General features: G+C 40.6%; 1 protein-coding gene across 6 annotated transcripts in view; it reads left to right on the top strand.

The window, feature by feature from the left end:
- Positions 1-19,983, top strand: part of PLD1 (phospholipase D1) — a 278,672-nt gene that overhangs the window by 62,429 nt on the left and 196,260 nt on the right. The window contains exon 1 of one of the 6 annotated variants that reach the window (XM_044944862.2): positions 3,069-3,364. The exons of 2 other annotated variants lie outside the window; for them this stretch is intronic. The gene's annotated coding sequence lies outside the window, so the exon portion shown is untranslated. Of the gene's footprint in view, positions 1-3,068; positions 3,365-19,983 lie in introns of those variants that run through there. 3 more of the 6 variants (XM_044944860.2, XM_006068127.4, XM_006068130.4) reach the window with 3 other exon arrangements.

Here is a 19,983-nt window from a genome sequence, read left to right on the forward strand (position 1 = left end):
TAATAGCCACCCTTTATTGATAGCCTCCAAAAACCACCTCCTTGTCTTGTCCATCCCACCCCTCCTTCTTCTGCCAGCCTACTCTTCCTTCTGTGTGCCCAGTTCTGTTGGTGGCATTAACAACCTCCACATGGCTCAGGCCCCGAACCTAGCTTGAGCAAGTAAGTGAGCATTGCTGCTGCCAGGATTACTGCCCCAGTCTCCTTGATAATATCAGTGGAAGTGTAGACTTGTATATTTTAAAGCACTGATGTGTCATTTCCTTTACCTGGAATGTCTTCTAAACTTCTGCTTACCTTGCAGGGTGTAGTTCCTCCTTACTTCTCTTTCCAACACACACATCTGGTCACATTATGGTTTACAATCTCTTGGTGATACCTCTTTATCTCCACGATGTGACATCAGAGGACTCCTGCCTCTCTCACAGAGTTTTCTTCTGTTGGTCTCCCAGCCTCACCAGGCTGCCTGTGGTCCCTTTGGTGGCCTGCTTCCCACTTCCCCCTTTGTCTTGGCAGGCTGAGTGAGTGCCCTCTGCTTGGGGATCCCTCACCTGCCTTATGGCCTCCAGGTCTCAGTTCTGTGGCTGCTTGGCTGGGATGCCTTTCCCAGCCAGCACTCTATCACAAGCACTGTCCACAGAAAGTTCTTGTCCAACCGTCTCCTGCTCCCTTTCATTTGACCAGAGTCTGGCAGAGTTTCACAAGTGGTACTCACGGGGGAGGACAGCATTATTATCCTACGTGATTAGCAGCACTGACTTTAGAGCCAGATGACCTGCGTTCTAATCCCAGTTCCACCACTCGCTGTTTGATCTTGGCAAGGTACTTACTCTTTAGAGGCCTCAGCTTTCTCATGTGTAAAACTGGCAAAATAATAGATTGGTGTGATTTAAATGAATTAATCTCTTGAAGCACTTTAGAACCATGCCTAACTTATTGTGAGAGCTTAAATATTAGCTACTAGTTTTAGTTTCAGTAAGTTTTGTAATATTAGTCTTAGTTCCAGTAGCATGGCCTGGGCTTATTTAAAAGTCACATCCTATTATACTTTTATTTTTGCTGGAGTTTTATTAAAGACTGTCATGTAATTCAAAAGCCAGTGTTTAACTGTTCTTCATCTCCGCTGAGGATATCAGAACATCGATTTTAACAGAAATAATTTATATTAGACAAAAGGAAATACTGTTTGAAAGAAAGATAGGAAGAATCCTGGGGATACAGCATCTTAACAGAATGATGGAGACACAGTCCCACCAGCAGTTAGCTCGCTGAGTTGGGATGTATTCAGGGTTCTTACATTTCAGAGATTATGCTGGTCTCACAGGAATTTTTCTTGCAGCCCTTTGGGTAAAGGAAAGATCAATATTATTTATGAGAATATTTCTCTGGGAATGTAAATCATTATATATGCTTGTAAACCAGATCCACAGGTTTTGAATGTAATTATAATACTTTTTCTTTTGCATGAATATTTTAATACCCTCTATAAATATTCTGGTCTGTGGGAAAGAAACTTTTCATGATTCCTACCACATATTGTATGTGATGTTAATGTGCTCTTATAACTCATCCTTTTCTTCTCCTTTTTCTTCCAATGGCAAGTTATTTCCCCTGAGGTTTAATTATTTCAGCCTTTTCTTGGTTTTGCCACCAGGTGGGGCACTGGCTCCTTTATAACGCAGGGGCCAAAGTCTTGAGGCTGGTTTTCTCATTGAAGTGGCTGCCTGGCTCCCCCTCATTCTGAACTGACTCCTGGAGAAACTGTTGAGCTCTGACCCTGGGAGTGGATGGGGGAGGGCGGAGGGCGACTATTAGGTCTGAGGCAGTTATAGGGCTTTTCATGTCTGATTTTGTTGAGCTAATATGCTAATGACATGTTTCACGGGTCTTGAGTAACTTGGATTTTACCGTAAATACATGTAAATCTACTTGGCAACAAAAGAATCAAGTGTTATTAAAGTACGTGGTTAGTATTGCAAATTTTCCTTGGACTATTTGGTCCCATCTTTATGGCTCAGAAGAAACATTGAATTTGGTAATCTTGACCATTATGTTAAATAGGTCTTCTAAAAATAAGGTAGAAATCATGGAAACAAGAATTAAAACTGCTCTTGGTGTTGAAAACTTGGGAAAAATTGTGTATACCACGAGCACTTTATGTTAAAAAGCAGAGCATGGATTTTTAAATCTTTCTTAAGAAGCAATATGTGGGAACATTATTTTTTAAAATAAATGTCTTAAGGAAACTATCAATTATTTTTAGAATGAAAAATAAATTTCTTATTTTAAAACCATAGTGAGTCATATTAAGCTCTAGTTTAAACAATTATAAAACTACCAAAAAAAACTTTTTTGTTTTATAAAATAACCTAACTGTAGATGGTAGAATAGAATTACAAGTAATTTTCAGATTTATAGACACCATGTCAGACTCAGAAGTTAGATAGTTCTTTGATAAGTTTTCCCCCTGAACTTTAACTTTTAGACTTCAGTGACTAATGAGGTTTTTTTGCTTATTTAATGTATTTTAAGAGACTTCCCTGGTGGCAGTAGTAAAGAATCTGCCTGCCAATGCAGGAGGTGCAGTTTCAGTCCCTGGGTCAGGAAGATCCTCTGGAGTATGAAATCACAACCCACTTCAGTATTCTTGCCTGGAGAATCCCATGGACAGAGGAGCCTGGCGGGCTACAATCCATGGGGTTGCAAAAAAGAGTCGGACTTGACTTGGTGACTAAAGAACAACAACAACAATATATTTCAAAAATGTAGGAATAGTGATAGTATGTAACTTTGATTCTCAGAAACAATAACTTAATATGGTCCCTCTTAGGCAACATGAAGTTATAGTGCTATATGTTCCATCACCACCACCACCAACTTGGGCAACAATATAAAACTCATTTCATGGCCCTAATGGAGGGCAGACTGTATTCCTCTTGTTTAAAATGAATGAGTCACTTTAAGACAGCATCTGAAGGGAGAGAAAGGAGTGAGAATGCTCTTTGTTTAAGTTGATGTGTTACAGTTTTCTTGGGCAGCAAGTACAAAAATGAAGCCCGAAGTCTTAGCTCATTCTGTACATGGATTTTATTTCTCACAGCAGCCCAGTGTCTATTTAACATATGGGAGTGGTTTCAAGTTCATTACTAAAGCTTATAGGCTAAAGTGCTTTGTGGGCTTGGCTATGACTTAAGTTGCCTTTGGGGAGTCAGCCAAAAACGGGGCTTGCTTTCCTGTGTTTGTGGACTCTCCGGGTGGTCAGTTTCTTTTCCCCTCTCAGCTGTCAGCTGCTCTGGAGATTGGTTTCATAGTAAGGATTCTTTCTTTAAAGCAATATGAAGCAACTACTTTCACGGGGGCACCAGGTTAGTAAATAACATTTTGAACTTTCTGCTTCATGTGTCAGACTTTCTTTCTGTTCTCACGGGGCAATGACATGACAGTCGGCATGGCATTTGTGCTGTTGCTGCGTTTTTTTAGAAAATAATATTCATTGATCCTACGGAGGTCTGAGGTTTATAGTCTTCCTTATACTATCTGCATTGTTGGACAATATTAAATGCAGGAGGAAGCCATGCAGTAATGACTGGTTTGTGTTAGATGTGCAGTCTAGAAATCTGTGCTTGTTTGTATGCATTTTCAGTTCCTTTTGCAGAATGCCGTTCATTGTATCTTCTCATTATGTCTTCTAGGAATAGCTATGATTTTATACATGGTTTATTTTACCTTTTGGAGCACAAGGCAACAGTGTGCTGTGTCCCAGCCAGCATGCAAACTTGTCTGATGTATTTTTCTCTAGGGCCTACTACTTATGGTTAAAGGAACCAGAATATCATTTTAATTTTCTTTTTGAAAAGCCTGGCATTTTTCTAGAATGCCTCAGAAAATACCTGTGTAAACAGTTGACATGGACAGAGTGCACAGGTGGATCAAGCTGAACTGAATCCCTTTCTTAGCCATCACTGTTTTTCTTCTTAAGTGATTCCTCAGGATTGAAGATTACTCTAGGAGTAAATATGACAGTCAAAACGGAGTGTGCCTTGGAAGGCATGAAATTATCGCTAATAGTATTAAAATGAAATTAAGTCAATAAAGTGAAGTATCAAGAGAATATCTTGCTTAATTTCATTAACTTAGACATCTCGAGAGCAATTTTACCTTTGTTCACTTGTCACCAAAGCAATCTGGTATTAAGTAGTTTCACAAGAGTAGTTTGATTTGATGATATTTTCAGTTTTGTATATGAAGTACTTATGAAGTATTAGTATTCTTATGAAGTATACTGGCTTTTATGTTACTTTAGGTATGGTTTAGTTCAAGGTAAGCACCAGTGTTTTAAAATATGTCAATATACTTCTATTATTACCATTTTAATCTCCTCTTTCTTTTCCCTGCTGGGAAATACAGTGTTTCAGAAAGGATCTGTTCGCTCATGTTCTCTTCTGTCTAAAAATACAAAACTGAGGGAGAAGGAAGACAGAAGTAGATATTATACTTAGAAAAATCTCTCAGGTGATTTGCTAAACTTTAAAGTTCCCAGTCCTATTTCCACTGAGGCTGAAGTTATAAAGTTATGTCTGCATGCCATCTCAGGATTGCAAAACGGACTGGACTTTATCCCCTCTGAGACACAGTTGTATGATATGAGTCTGAGTGAACTCTGGGAGTTGGTGATGGACAGGGAGGCCTGGCGTGCTGCGATTCATGGGGTCGCAAAGAGTCGGACACAACTAAGTGACTGATCTGATCTGATTATTGCCCTGTGTCTACTGTTTTCTTCAACAGTAAATCCAAAAAAAAAGCAGAGATTGGTATAATTTGCTTAATATTAATGTGTTAGTACTGCATAATGCTATTATTGTTAAATACTATTAACATTTTAAAGAAGACTTTTGTCAATCTGATTATACCTGCTCCCTGATTTTAAAGGACAGTGTTAAGACATTCTACTTGTTGATTACTCGTTTGTGCTTAATTGGCATGGATAAATCCTAAAAAGCTCACAGCAGACCCATTTATGTCTCAATTTCTATATTCCCAAGTGCTTCACAGCTTTTTATTCTACAGATAATAACAAAACAAAATACTACTGATGAGAAACAGAAAAAAACCAATGTGACAAAGGATAGAATAAGAGAGGAAACTCTGTAAAAACCACATTTTAGGGTTTTCCTAAAGAGTATCCATTACAGTAAGCTTCCTCCAAACATGACGGGGAAAAAAGACTGTACAAGGGAGTGCTCAAAACCTGTAACTTGGGATCAAAGCAAATCTTATTGCTGATTCCAGGCTTAGCACACACATTGGAATTCTCATTCTCATCTTGCAAGACTGGTTTAGTTTTGTTACATCTCTGCCTTTTGACTAAAATCAAGTAGAGACGGGCATTTTTCCCATTCCATATCAGGTTAAACTCTGAGCCGATTAAATTTTATCCAACATGCTTTCTTGTTAACAGTCAGAAGTACTCCAGATGCCTCATAAATCTCAGATGGTTATGAACATAGTTTATGTTCCAGAAGCATGTGATCCTTATTTCCTTTTAAAACAAAGCTTAGATTCAGAGTTGGAGACAAATCCTAGGGCAGATTATTTCAACACAAATTGGCCCATACCCCAAACATTGGGAACGGTGGATGTCACTAGAACGTAAGGACTCAGAGGAAAGAAATGAATAATCAGGAGGAATGGTGATATTAGGAGTTGGTTTTCTGACTTCTGAACCTTGATAAATGTTCACCTATCAGCCGGGTCTGTTCATGTCCCAGATCAGTCTGATTCCTGCCCATAAGCTTGATCTTCAGTGTGCACGTTTGGGGAGCTGTCAGCTGTTGACTTAGTTTCTGGTCTTGTCAAATTCGTATACGGCCACCTTTGCCTTTTTCATGCCTAACTCACTGAATTCTTGTTTCCAGCCCTGCTAACATTGAAGGCGCCCACGTGAATGGGTCTTGTGCTTACATCATCAGCAACTCAGACAGAAGGCAAGAGATGCTGTGATAGCACCCACCTCAGAAATTCACTATTTTAGTAATGACAGTATGTACTAACTTCCCAGAGGGATTGCAAAGGCTGAGGACAGATTTTATTCCCAGGTCTGATCTGACCATAGACATCCCCTATTCCCTCTTTCCTTCTAAAGAACCCAAATTAAGTTTGACCTTCTGGCATTTCTGGAGGTGATGATATTAGTAATCATGGCAGGAGCAGTAGAGGGAAGGTAATAGTAAGAGTAACAGCTAACACTCAAAAAGCATCTCCTAAGGGCCAGCCCTTGTGTCAGCCTCTTATTTAATCTTCACAACAACCCTAAGACGTCAATTGTCTTTATTATCCCCACTTTACAGTTGATGAAACTGTCCCAGGGAAGTTACATAATTTGTCCCAAGTCTTAACAACTAGTTGGCAGTAATATTGTTGTGCCTCAGAGAGGCAATGTGGTAGGGAAGAAATGGAGTGAGAAGTTGATGTCTTTGGGAAATATAATCCAATCCTTATTACTACTAAGCAGCAGCCATGAAATACTATTATCTGTGCTGCCCTTCCTACTCAAAGATGCTCCTGTTGACCTGCCATCAACCAGTAAGGCATGTCCTTTGTGTTCTTTTTCCACTGGGTGGGGGTTGAGCTTGTGCTCTGCTTTCTCACATGTTCTGCTGGTGATGAGTGGAGAGAACCAGTGGCGAAGCAGAATGCAGAGCTTGGTCAGTGGTCAGTAAATGAGAGCAATGGTGACCAGTCCCTGTGGAGAATAAGCCCACAGGTTTAAAAACTGTCTTTTAACTGCATAAGCTAATCTTGGAACTTTTGAGACTTTTTAAGGCTAAAATAATAAAACCACTAAGACTCAAACATTGGCCTTTTACTTGTTTAGCTTTTATTTGGCCTGAATGAGTGGTGTCCTCTTCGTTCCTGACCAGTATGATTTCCTGCTGACAATCAAAGTTCTGGTTGTTTTGTCATTCCTGAAGGCTTTCTGAAGCTTAGTGGAAAGCCAAGAATATGAAACATGTATTTCCTTAAAAAACATAAATGTGCATTTTAAAATGTTGTGCAAATAGCTTGCTCTAGATTTGGCCAAAGCTTAAACATGTGACAAATAAGTTTGGAATCTTTAAAAATACAGTCCATAGGTTAAGGAGTTAAATTTAAAAAAAGAAATCAAACAATAATTCTAACCATTGGATTGGGAAGTACTTTCTCTTCTTAAAATCAACAGTTGTTGTTTAGTCACTAAGTTGTGTCTGACTCTTTTTTGCAACCCCATGGACTGTAGTCAGCCAGGCTCCTCTGTCCATGGGATTCCCCAGGCAAGAACATTGGAGTGGTTTGCCATTTCCTTCTCCAGGGGATCTTCCCAACCCAGGGATCGAACCTGCATCTCCTGCAATGGCAGATGGGTTCTTTACAACTGAGCCACTTGGGAAGCCAAAACCCAATAGAGGAAATCACAAAAGGATTAGGGTGATAGATTAGAATTTTCCAGATAGGAGTGCAAAAGCTTTAACTACAAAAATATTCATTGAGGTGTTATTTATTATCATGAAAAGTTGGTAACAATTGAAATACACACTAGAAGAAAATTGCATAATGGATCATTAGGTTGCTATTACTATTTAGGAAAAAATATCAGGGGAGGAAATGGTGGTGACAGATATTTAAGTTAAAACACTGGATCTCAAACTATTTGTGTCTCTCATACTTGGCCATGTTTAAAATATATCTCTCTGTATATGTTATTCTTAAGGAGAGAGCAGAAGGTATGGTCACCTCAAGTTAATAGAGATTTAGGGATTATTTTAAAGGTAGGAATTTCTGGCAGTTTTAATTTTCTTCTTATATTCTTCTGCATGTTAATATTTATGTTTCCTTTCAGTTCAGTTCAGTCCCTTTATATTTGAAAAATATATAAATTATTCATGGAAAGAGAAAAATGAAGACAAGATATACAAAAATTTAATAGTAACTTAACATCACCCATAATCTATTTAAGATGGTGGCTCTAAGAATGATTTTAATTTCCTCAAATACTTTGTAAATTTAAGGTTTCCTTTAAGAGGAATTTATGTTTTATAATAAAAATTAAAATAGATGAGGAGTTAGACAGGTTAGAGTTGAGGCCAGATAAATTTCTATAAAGGAGAGGATATTTTTATTCCGAGGAGCAATTATTTTTCTGCATTTATACAGCTGCCTTTATTTTGAGGAGGGCATGGCAACCCACTCCAGTAGTCTTGCCTGGAGAATCCCAAGGACAGAGGACTCTGGAAGGCTACAATCCATACAGTCACAGAGTTGGACACGACTGAAGCTACTTAGCATGCATGCATTCATTATTTTAGGAAACTGCCTTTTGATTTTTATGTACCAGGTTTAAAATCTTAGATGTTATAGCTAATAAAATTATAAGATAGATAGTTTATTAAATAGGGGCTGTGGGAAGAAGTGCACTTAAATACTTGAGACATCAGTCCAAGAAAAACACTCATGATTTCCAGTGTGTCCAGATGTCTTGATAACAATTCCTTTGTTCAAGGGCTGTTGCTGGTGTTTAGAATGGGACATGGGGCTTCCTAGGTGGCTCAGTGGTAAAGAATCCACCTGCAATGCAATAGACACAGGAGACACAGGTTCGGTCCCTGGGTCGGGAAGATCCCCTGGAGAAGGAAATGGCAACCCACTCCAGTATTTTTGTTTGGAAAATCCCATGGACAGAGGAGTCTGGTGGGCTATAGTCCATGGTGTTGCAAAAGAGTTGGAAATGACTGAGCACACACATGCATGCCCAATGGGACAAATCAACACACTGAGACAGTCCTTAGAAGATATGATTTGACTGGAATGTTGAAGGTGGAAAAGAACCTTGGAGTAGTTGACTTCATTCTTCCTCCTCGTCCTATTCCAGATGAGGTCCCGGAAGCCCAGAATGATTGAGATCCCAAGGTTCTAGTCAACTGGATTGGAATCTTTTGGGGCTTTTAGAGGTCATTTGATTCCCCTGTTGCTGCTATTTTTAATATTTCTGTATAAAGAATGAAACTATGTTTCCATTTTCCCTGGGTTGGTAAAAATCAAAAGCTAATACCATTCAGCACTAACCTCATAACACTGGAGAAAGAAGCTGAAGGCTCAGTGTGGCTTCCAAGGAAAAATGACCAGCTTCACAGGTGTGGTCTTTATTCTCATCGTTGTTGTTCGAACATTTTGTTCTCGGATAAAGGCTTACTTAATGCACATCTGGTTCCCATGTTTATTCTGGAAGACAGCAGCCACAGGGAGTGACTGAAGATCACTGGACACCGAACCCTGGGGATTATGTTTTAGCAGCTTTATTCAAATTGTGTATTGTGTAATTTACACATCACAGGGTTAACCCCTTCAAATCATACAATTCTGTTTCCTTTAGTGTATTTACAGAGTTGTATAACCACGTGTGCTGTGCTTAGTTGCTCAGTCATGTCCGACTGCTTGTGACACCATGGACTGTAGCCCACCAGGCTCCTCTGTCCATGGTAATTCTCCAGGCAAGAATACTGGAGTGGGTTGCCATGCCCTCCTTCAGGGGATCTTCTCGACCAGGAATTGAACCTGGGTCTCCTGCATTGCAAGCAGATTCTTTACCAGCTGAACTACCAGGGAAGCCCTGAATAACCATCACCATAACCTAATTTTAGGACATTTTTGGCACCCCCAAAAGAAACCTTGAACCCATTCTCTGTCCCCTGCTCTCTTCCTCCCCCAGCGCTAGGCAACCACTATTCTGCTTTCTGCCTTTCTAGATTTTTCCATTCTGAACATTTCATTTGAATAGAATCATACAGGTGAGAAAGCTGGAAATTTTAATGTGATGATCAAAGACCACTTCAGTGAACATGACCTGGTTACTCTATGGCCCCTTTCTTCTCAACAGTGTCCTGAAATGTAAGATCGAAACCAAACGAACTCACTGTTGTCACCTATTTACTAGATTAAATGGCTTATTCTTGTTTTCTGGAGTCCCTATATTTAATATTTAAATAAAAATATTTAGTATTCAAATTTTTTTAATATGTGGGAGTACATATCTATTAATATGTGATCATTGTAGGCTGTGTTACAAAATTGTTAGGTTCGACCACTGCTTGTTAGTTGGAATCTTGAGTGAAAACTGGACTTCTGTAAGACTCAATTTCCTTATCTATAAAGTGAGGATTATAATACTAGTACTTACCTTTCAGCATTCTTCTGAGTACTAAATGAAATAATTTATATATAAGGCCTCCCAGAATGCCTGATGCACAATGAGTGTTAAGTGAATGTTACCTATTGTTGTTATAGTGTCATTTATAATAAACTATAGAAGTTATTTTATTTTATTCTTTCTGACATCATATATTCCTACTAAGGATTTGAGTTGGCTTGCAAGAAAATTTGCATACCATTAAACACATACACCCACTCTCACAGGAATAAAAGCCAGGGATGATAAGGTTACTAGAAGGACAATATCGAGGAAATAATAACCATAGTAATGAGAGCTAACTTTTATAGATAGCAGGTTATGAATGGACATTTCTTTAGTGTTTTTCCTGGTGAGCTGAGGGGAATATTGCAGATCAGAAATGGGCAGAGACATTCAAATAACAGTCCCAGGCTAGGACCTGGGAGGGAGCTTGATGGTCACTAGTCTACCTAGACTTATACCCCAAGCATTAGACATAGCCAGAGATGACAGCTTGGTTTTGTGTGGATATTCACAGTGTGAAGATGAGTTCTACATCTCACATTATGGATAGCCACTGGTTATTAAGTGCTTACCATGAGCTAAGCTACAATTAGAACCCAAAGTGACTCCAAAACTAGATAATTATGAAGTAAACTTGTCTACTCCAGACAGCCAGTTTCTTAATAGTCCTTCTTTAAAGAATGTTCTTGTATATATTAAACTGAAATGTACAATCTCATAGGCACCCTGCTTTCCAATTCTTATAATACCTTCTACACGGAGAAGCAAACACCTAATCAGATTGTCCCCCAGATATCTGAAAACAATTGTCATGGCCCTCACCCTGCCTCACTCTGCTGCTCACACACGCAAGGATAATGTTATTGTTCTTTAGGTTAGGTAGTCCAACATACTATCACTGTTCATTTTTCTTGGAATGTGTTTTCTCTTCTATGCTCAGTGAGGGCTTCCCTGGTGGCTCAGTGGTAAAGAATCCACCTTGGTGCAGAAGATCTGGGTTCGATCCCTGGGTCAGGAAGATCCCCTGGAGGGAGGGCATGGCAACCCACCCCAGTATTCTTGCCTGAAGAATCCCATGGACAGAGGAGCACGGCAGACTACAGTCCATAAGGTCGCAAAGAGCTGGACACGACTAAAATGACGGAGCATGCATACACGCATGCTCAGTGAACTCCTACCCAGCCTTCGAGATTCCTTGCCAGTGTGCCTTTCCAGCAGTAACCTTCCCCATACCTCAGGCTGAGCAACTCCTCCTGTGAGCTCCTAGTGCACTTCTCACACTCTGAGAATTAGCTCTTAAAAGCCTGTCTCCTCCCCTGGACTGTGAGCTTCTGATGAGAGCTGTTAACCTTTGTGCTCCTAAACTCCATTCTACCACCTGACTCATGGTAGTTGCTCAACACTGTGGAAGAGAGAATTTTGATCTTATCTTGAATTCCTAACTATACCTGGTTTTACAGAGTTTTCAATTATAAGAAATGTTTTTGACAAAAGAAGTTTAGGTAAACCTTGACTAACAGAGGACTGAGCCATAGCCTATGGCTTCTCTAGGACCCAAAGTAGCATCATCTGGGGAGTAAGACTGAGGCCCTTCAGTAGGTCGGTTACTGAGCTATTCATCTTCACCTGGGAGAAGTATCCACTGATCACCTGATGTAAACAAGGCACTTGTTTGCTGCAAAAGGTTAACACCCACCACCTTTCATCAGAGAAATTTAGGTGAAATGATTGCAACATTGACGATATAGTTGAATCACAAAGTTCACAGTAAGCTTAAACCAGGGTTCATAAATGTTGATAAGTTATAGTCCAAAGTTTCGCATCTGTTTTACTCTGGGATCTTAGCAGGTTTTCATAGAGTATGGATAAAAATTATTCCCTAAAGCATGGATAGAGGCTTAACTTAAGGTATGTAACTGGGGCGAGAAGGCCTACATCTGAAGGAAAGAATGTGGATCTCACCAAGGCTTTGCTGTCATTTGTAAAACTGTCCTGCACCTTAAATGGGCTCATTAGGGTTGAACCAGAACATTTAGTAGGTCAGGCCCTGGCACTGCCTCTTGCCGCCCGAGCTCAAGTCCGTCAGTTTTCATCTAAACTGCATCTTTATTTCCCATGTGAGTTGCTACAATGCTGGACACCCGAGTGAATCCATCTTCTCCTCCCTTTGCTTTTTGCCAGGTTCATGGTTTTGTGCTAGCTTTTCCCTAGACAGTGGAGCCCAAGTTGGTGGAGCCTGAGGGGGCCACTTCCACTCAGGGTGGTCCCCAGAAGTCTGGCCTGGGTTTGCAGCCTCTGAGACCAAGAAGGAGGCTTTTCTGGAGCAAGCTGACACGGCGCCAACCAGGCACTGATGGAGCACTTCCTATTTTAGGAAGCTCTCCGTTCACCAGGACTCTTTCACTCCTAGAGAGCTCAAAGTGTTAGAAAGTTCTCCTTTATGTTGATGTGACAGGAGCGTCTCTAGAATATCCACCCTTGTGTTCCAGTTCTGTCCGCTGAAACCACAGAGGAAATGTATACTGATACCCGCATTCTCATTTCTGTTCAGTTTAAAAACTCCAGCTTGTTTCAACCCTTCCTTATAATGTCACATTTTCAGACTTCTTCAAGCTGGTCCCTATTCTCTGAGTATCCATGGTTTGCCTTTGTTGTTCTGTGGCCTCAGTCAGGTCCAAGTGTAGATCGACCAGCAAACTGGAATTGTTGGCTGCTTCTCTGGGTACTGAGCTTCCCAGGCGGCACTAGTGGTCATGAACCCACCTGCCAATGCAGGAGACGTAAGAGATGTGGTTTCAGTCCCTGGGTTGGGAAGATCCCCTGGAGGAGAGCATGGCAACCCACTCCAGTATTCTTACCTGGAGAATCCCATGGACAGAGGAGCCTGGCAGGCTACAGTCTGCTGCTGCTGCCAAGTCGCTTCAGTCGTGTCTGACTCTGTATGACCCCATAGACGGCAGCCCACCAGGCTTCCCTGTCCCTGGGATTCTCCAGGCAAGAACACTGGAGTGGGTTGCCATTTCCTTCTCCAATGCATGAAAGTGAAAAGTGAAATCGCTCAGTCATGTCCAACTCTTAGCGACACCATGGACTGCAGCCTACCAGGCTCCTCCGTCCATGGGATTTTCCAGGCAAGTTGGAGTGGGGTGCGATTGCCTTCTCCGAGGCTATAGTCTATGGGGTCACAAAGAGTCGGACATGACTGAGCCACTAACGCTTTCCCTTTCACTGCCGTCTGTAGAAGGGAGAACCGATTCAGACCAACTCTGCTGACTGTGGCATGTGTTCCCACCATTCTTGTTACTTCCTCCTCAGGAGCCCTGAAGTGAAGTTGGTTCATCCCAGATCCCCAGGGCTTTTGCACAAAACGGCTGCTAATCTGGGCAACCACTGTCTGTACCTGTGAGTGTTTAAACCTAAACGCAGATGTCTGCGTTTGTCCTTGGCAGTGAACCACTTTCTGTATGTCCCTTTCTCTGTATTTTTAACGTGTGGTTACCAGATCAAAGACCATAAATATTTTGTGACTCTACAAACATAGTACTAAATTATGCTCCAAAGTGGGTGGATTTATGAACAGGGCCACTGGCAATGAGGTTGGGTTAGCACAGTTGCAGCTGGTTTTCGGAGAAGGCAATGGCACCCCACTCCAGTACTCTTGCCTGGAAAATCCCATGGATGGAGGAGCCTGGTGGGCTACAGTCCATGGGGTTGCTAAGAGTCAGACACGACTGAGTGACTTCACTTTCACTTTTCACTTTCATGCATTGGAGAAGGAAGTGGCAACCCACTCCAGTGTTCTTGCCTGGAGAATCCCAGGGACGGGGAACCTGGTAGGCTGCCATCTATGGGGTCGCACAGAGTCGGACACGACTGAAGCGACTTAGCAGCAGCAGCAGCAGCAGCAGCTGGTTTTCAGTATGGTCCATCGCTGGCCTCATTGAGACTGGGAATTTGGGTCTCTTGTAGGAAACTCTTGTATATTTGATTCTCTCATGGGACCCCTCAGGCCTCTAAACACCCCATCGTTGACTGACTCAGGCCTGTGGGTTACACCTTCAATGCTTCTTGGTGTTAATACATGTCTTCCTGTTTCTGTAGTCTCTGGACTCAACTCTGAATCAGAATCCTTAGGACTGACTGCACTGCTCTAAACTTTGCTCTGCTTCCGGCTTGCCCTCTGACTTTGAGCATGCCCAAATCCTCTCTTTGTCTTTATTGTAAAACCCTGACTTATTTGATGGAGTTGGTATAGAATCTCTGAATTCAGAGGACAATTCTTGACGGTAACAGAATTTAAGTGGGTTGAGTATTAAAAGCAGTTCTTTTTTCAGATACACTGTGGTGAAAGGAAGCCTTCCAGGAGATATCTGGATGGTTACTTAGCAAGAAATCCATTCTGATAGTTCTAGTTCTCCCTAGATGAAGACAGGAGGAAGTAGAAATTGTCAAGAATATATAGTTGAAAGTTTGAAAGCGAAGAAACTGCCTAGTAGATTTCAAATGACTGAGAGCAAAGAACTGAAGAAGAGAATGGATTTCCACCTGTGTGGGGCACATTTAGTGCTGGGAAGCATAGAATTGCGGCTAGGAAAGGACTGTAGTTTTTTTCTTTTAAAAGTGGGAATAAAGACAAAAGTGACCTGTATATCTCACTTCCTACTAAGATAACTTTTAGTCATGTGCGTGACTTTTGGTTATGTGGAGCTACTGGGGTTTTATAACTCTGTTTAAGTGAGTAAGAAATAGTGAGTAAAAATTAGCTCCTTCAGATGCTTCTTTAGATTCTGACTCAGCACAACACAACTCATATCTCTCATGAGAGAAGAGCTGCTGTCTTATACTCCTTGGCCAAAAATATAGGCCACTTTCTGTCTAGAAATGTAGGTGTGTGTTTTGAAAAGAAAGCCATAAGCCATACTGAAATAGCTCAAATTTAAATCAAGATTTTTAAACTCAAATTTAAGTTGATGTTAGTGTTGTGCTTAAAAATGTGTTCATATTCAAAAGGATAAAGTTACCTTGTTAAGAACTGACTTTTGGATTCTGATCAAAGGGTAATATCTATCATCCAGGTCTTGAGTTTTATCAGTCCATAGCACAGCTCTGCCCTTAGCCTGATGAGAGATTCAGTATTTGCCGAAGACTTTGTGTATTTTTATTTGCCACATGATATGTTCTTCTAAAAGCACAGGCTTGGCGATTTTAAGAGAGTGGGAGACTATAGATATACTCCTTTTAGATTCAGTTGGTGTCTCATCAATTCCCTAGGCATTTTGCTGCTGCTGCTGCTAAGTCAATTTTGCTAGGTCCTTTATAAATATCTGTGTGCCATTATCTAGGTGAATAAAGGTCCTGACACAGCTGTAGCAAGCTGGTTTTGTTCTCACTGACTATAACATTTCTATTGTATTTTCCTTCTCAGGCCTACTTTCCTCCTGTCATAACATGCCTTAATATCATTTTGGAGCTAGTCTAAATCAGTGTCTGTCAAACTGAGGTCCCTCTGAATCATTGGGTGTCTTGTTAAAACCTGGATTCTGTTTCTGGGATATGGCTAAGATTCTGCATTTCCAGCAAGTTTCAGGGTGATGGTTACATTCAGCGGACTGGGTTTTGAGTTAACGAGGATCCCAAGGTTAATGCTCCTAGGAAGACAGGTGGTGGCAAAAAGCAAGCCATAAAACAAACATTAAATCGGAGGAGCCTCATATGTTCATTGATGACTATGATTACTTTGGCCAATGCCCAGCTGAGTTCAGAGAGGCAGTAGTGCCTAAATGCACGTTAACAGCTTGGGGCCCTGCAGTCCACTTTCTGACACTCAGCAGCTGAGTCACATGGGCACATTACTAATCTCTCTAAACTTCAATTTCTGAATTTGTGATATGCAAGTAATATGAAAGTCTACTTTATAGGATTATTGTAATGATTAAATGATATAATACATATGAAGTCCTTAGTGCTTGCTCAACGTTAGCTCTCTATAGTGATAATTCAGAAGACATTTATTGAGCATCTACTATATGCCTGGTGTGTAGGTGTGTAAAAATTCAAAAGCAACTCTTTCCTTTCAACAGATATTGAATTCAGTTTTTGGAGAGTTCCCAGAGTTGAGATTGTATCTAAAACTTTGACTCTGAGGCCAGTGCTCTTCCTGCCTAATTCTGTGCCTGATTCATTGGCTGTCTCTTGTGTACCATATTAAAGCTAGTCTGGTTTCAGGCACCTTTAAGTGATACCTGTGTGCTGAGTCACAGTGGATTCAACAGGTTTTAACTTAAAACCCAAAGTGAGTTATGTTTGGTTCCTTGGGCAACTTTGAGCAAGTTATCTCTGAGGATAAAAATTGAAGGGTAGGTTTTTGTTTTGTTTTATATCATCTGGACTGTTCTGCTTGATCAGCTGAAACTGAATGAGATCAGAGGATAGGCCTAGTTAATTTCTATTCCAGTGGATCATATTCTGAGCATACACCTACCTTCCACTTTGGTATCTGCCTTTTATTGTATTTTATTAATTTTTAAACTTTTTATTTTGTACTGGAGCATCGCTGATTAACAATGTTGTGACAGTTGAGGTGCACAGCAGAGACTCAGCCATGCATGGTATCTACTTTCTGTCTTTGCATGAACGAACTTGTTTTTCTGAGAGAGACTAAAAACATTACATCCTGCCTCTTTCCCAAAGCACCCAGCAAGTGTGCTTACAAGGAACTGAGTGTTGCCACTTTTCATCTATCTTTCGTACCTTTCTTTCAAACCCTGTCTTGAAAAGGAAATGATCACTGACTGAGAATTTGTCTTTTCTTTATCAAATTGTTTCCCTAGTCATTGAAACTTGCATGCCTTTTCTGAGCTTGTAATAGTTCTCTTTGTGATACATATTATAATTTCATAGATACTAGTTTGGCAGAAACTTCCAGATGTGATTATTCTGTTTGTGAAAACATAATAATCTCACTGAGCAGCGTCTTCTGGTAGTGAAAACAGTGAAATTAAAGCAATATTCAAAGTAGGAATTGACAGATTGCTTTCTTTAAGTGTTTTGACACTATCTTTTCACCTTTTTTTTTTTTTGGTTATAAGTAGTAGTTTGCCTATTTTTGTTACAAGAAATATAAAAATGACTCTTGTTGCTGGTTATTCTGTAGGATCAAGGAAAATTACTTGTTCTTTCTTTGAGTATTGCTATGTGTTGATTGATTTTTACAACTCTACTTATTATTCCTGTCTTGGCAGATTTTATTAAAAACAGCTTCTTAGGGATATAATTTGCAAGCCATAATTTTCACTTATTTAAAGTGTACAATTTAGAAGTTTTCAGTATATTCACAGTGTTGTTTTTGTAAAATTTTACTAGTACATTTTTCTTTTCTCTTTCTACTGTGTGTGTCCACCCCGCCTCCATATTACCATACCTTTAACAAATTTGGTTAATGCTTATAGTTTGGGGCAGATATAGGTGGCATAACAAAGAACTCTTGGAAACTACTAACTTAAGGCACTTCCTGATTACTCTATGGCTTTTTATTAACTTTATATTAGTGCCATTTTAATGATGAATTGATCATGTGTCAGCTGTGCCTGTGAGTCATTAGATCCAGCCTGTTTCTCATCTCTACTATCCTTCTTTCCCCTAACCCTCACCCTCATACACATCCAGTTTAACTTGTTTACCTTAAATATTGCGTCGTTTCTCAAAGGTGGCAGAACTGAGCTCTGATGGTTCTGCAAAGGCACTACTTTACGTCCTTGAGACTTATCTGGAAATCGCTATTGTCTACAGTAACTTTATAAAGAGGGCAGCGCCAGTATTCTATTTAACCCAGTATCTTTTTTATTTGGGAAACCACATTGGTTAGTTGGGGAGTAAAAAAGATAACCAACTGAAAATAATGTTACTTATCCTACAAAATCCCATTTTGAACAGCTCAAAATTATTGTCATTGAATACTTTTTAGCTCCAGGACTCCAGCATCGAGAGTGGGAAGTGAGAGGTGGTGGATGGAGACTTTGAGATAAAATCTAAATGCCTTAGCATCACCTGCACTTAACCCTATGCCCAACTACACTGTACTTTTTTTCATTTCCTGAAACCTGTCATGATTATGGAGACAAAATACAGTGGTTAGACTGAAGATATATTTAGAATTTAACAGGACTTATTGTTTGGATAGAGAGCGTTAGGCAAAGAGTATGGCTGCAGATGAATTCCAGGATGTGGTTTATGCAGCTGCGTAGATGATGTTCCCAGTTCATTCAGGAAGGAAGCCCAGAACGAGGAAATGTTTTGGAATTTGGAAGATGACAATTCTATTTGGAGAATATCAAGTTCACCCAAGTGGGACATTCACAGGTGGTTGGGTATATATATCTGAAGCTTAGGAAAAAGAATAAAGCTGGAAGGATTTACCACAAGCCCAGTAGACACCAGTGTCTGGGAATACAGAGATGGCTTCTTGTTCAGGGAGCTCCCAGTCTTCCAGAAGAGACAGAGGGCAAGTGGGAAGGAATGTGTTCAACGGTGGTATCACCTGGGAGCCATAAAAACACCAAAGAAAGGAAACAGGAGTATGTATTGTCACCAAGTATTGCCATGAATGAAACCACCCCTGAGAGGTGAGGAGACTCTGAAAGGAAGATCGTGGGACCCTGAATACTACCAACATGTAAGAGTTGAGCAGATGAAGAACAGCCTCCAAGAAGATTTCATCTCAGTGGCTGAAGACAGAGAAAGAAAACTAGAAGAGTGTGGGAACGTGAAAGCCAAGAGAAGAGACTCTTCAGGAGGGCGTCAAGCAACAGAAAGGTGAAGTGAGATAAGAATAGAGACAAAGGCAAAGTGGAAACGAATGTTCTCAATGGACTCATCTAGATGTGGTAGAAGCACTGAGGAGAGTCATCTGAACCAGCCTGCAAGGACAGGGAGGTTTCCTGAAGGAGGTGGCTCCTGGGACAAAGAATGAGTGACAAGAGTTAATTAGACAAAGAAGGAAATTGGAGTAAGGCAGACTCCAGAGGGAGCAGCCTATTGGAAGGCTGAGAGGTCAGAGAGCATGAAACATGTGTGGTTTAGCCTAGCTGAGCGGGGAAACAGAAATCCTTCAAAAACTTGAGTCAAGTCACAGCGAGAGAAATTGAGTGGAACATATATGTAATTGAGGTGCTTGTGAATATTTGAAACAGCAAGAGGATAAAACAGGAAGCAAGAGAGGTTGATAAGGGACTTGATTAATCGAATGATGAGAAGAGGGTTGGAAAGAAGCACAGGTGGGAGATAGCAGATACGGAAGGAAGGGCATTATTCTGGGGTTTTAAGAGGGAAGGAGGTAAATACACAGGTGAGGTGGAGAGTAATGAGAGTGGGCTTTTCACAGTGAAGTCAATTATGGGACGTCATTTTGTTTCCCCAGCACCCATCACGGTGCTCAGCATATTGTGGTTGCTCCATAAATACACGTTGAGTGAATTATATCATCCTGAGTTGCTTGAGAAACCCACAAAGAGGCACGCCTGGAAAGCAAGATGGCTTGCCAATCTGGCTGACACATACTGACTCTCTCCAATTCGCTGAGGTTTGGCAGCCTATCTTTGTCTGCCATTTCTTGTTAGCATTAATGCAATCCATGTGCTTCTCAGGGGTGTCACAGAATTAGGTATCATTAGATAGCTCTGTTCCTTAGTGACATTCATAAGAGCAGCTATTTCTTGAGCAAAGACCAAACTAGTTCTTTCCCTGTTAAGCGGGCAGTCAGTC

The sequence above is a fragment of the Bubalus bubalis genome, chromosome 1 (genome assembly GCF_019923935.1).
Source record: "Bubalus bubalis isolate 160015118507 breed Murrah chromosome 1, NDDB_SH_1, whole genome shotgun sequence".
Taxonomy (NCBI): Eukaryota; Metazoa; Chordata; class Mammalia; order Artiodactyla; family Bovidae; genus Bubalus; species Bubalus bubalis.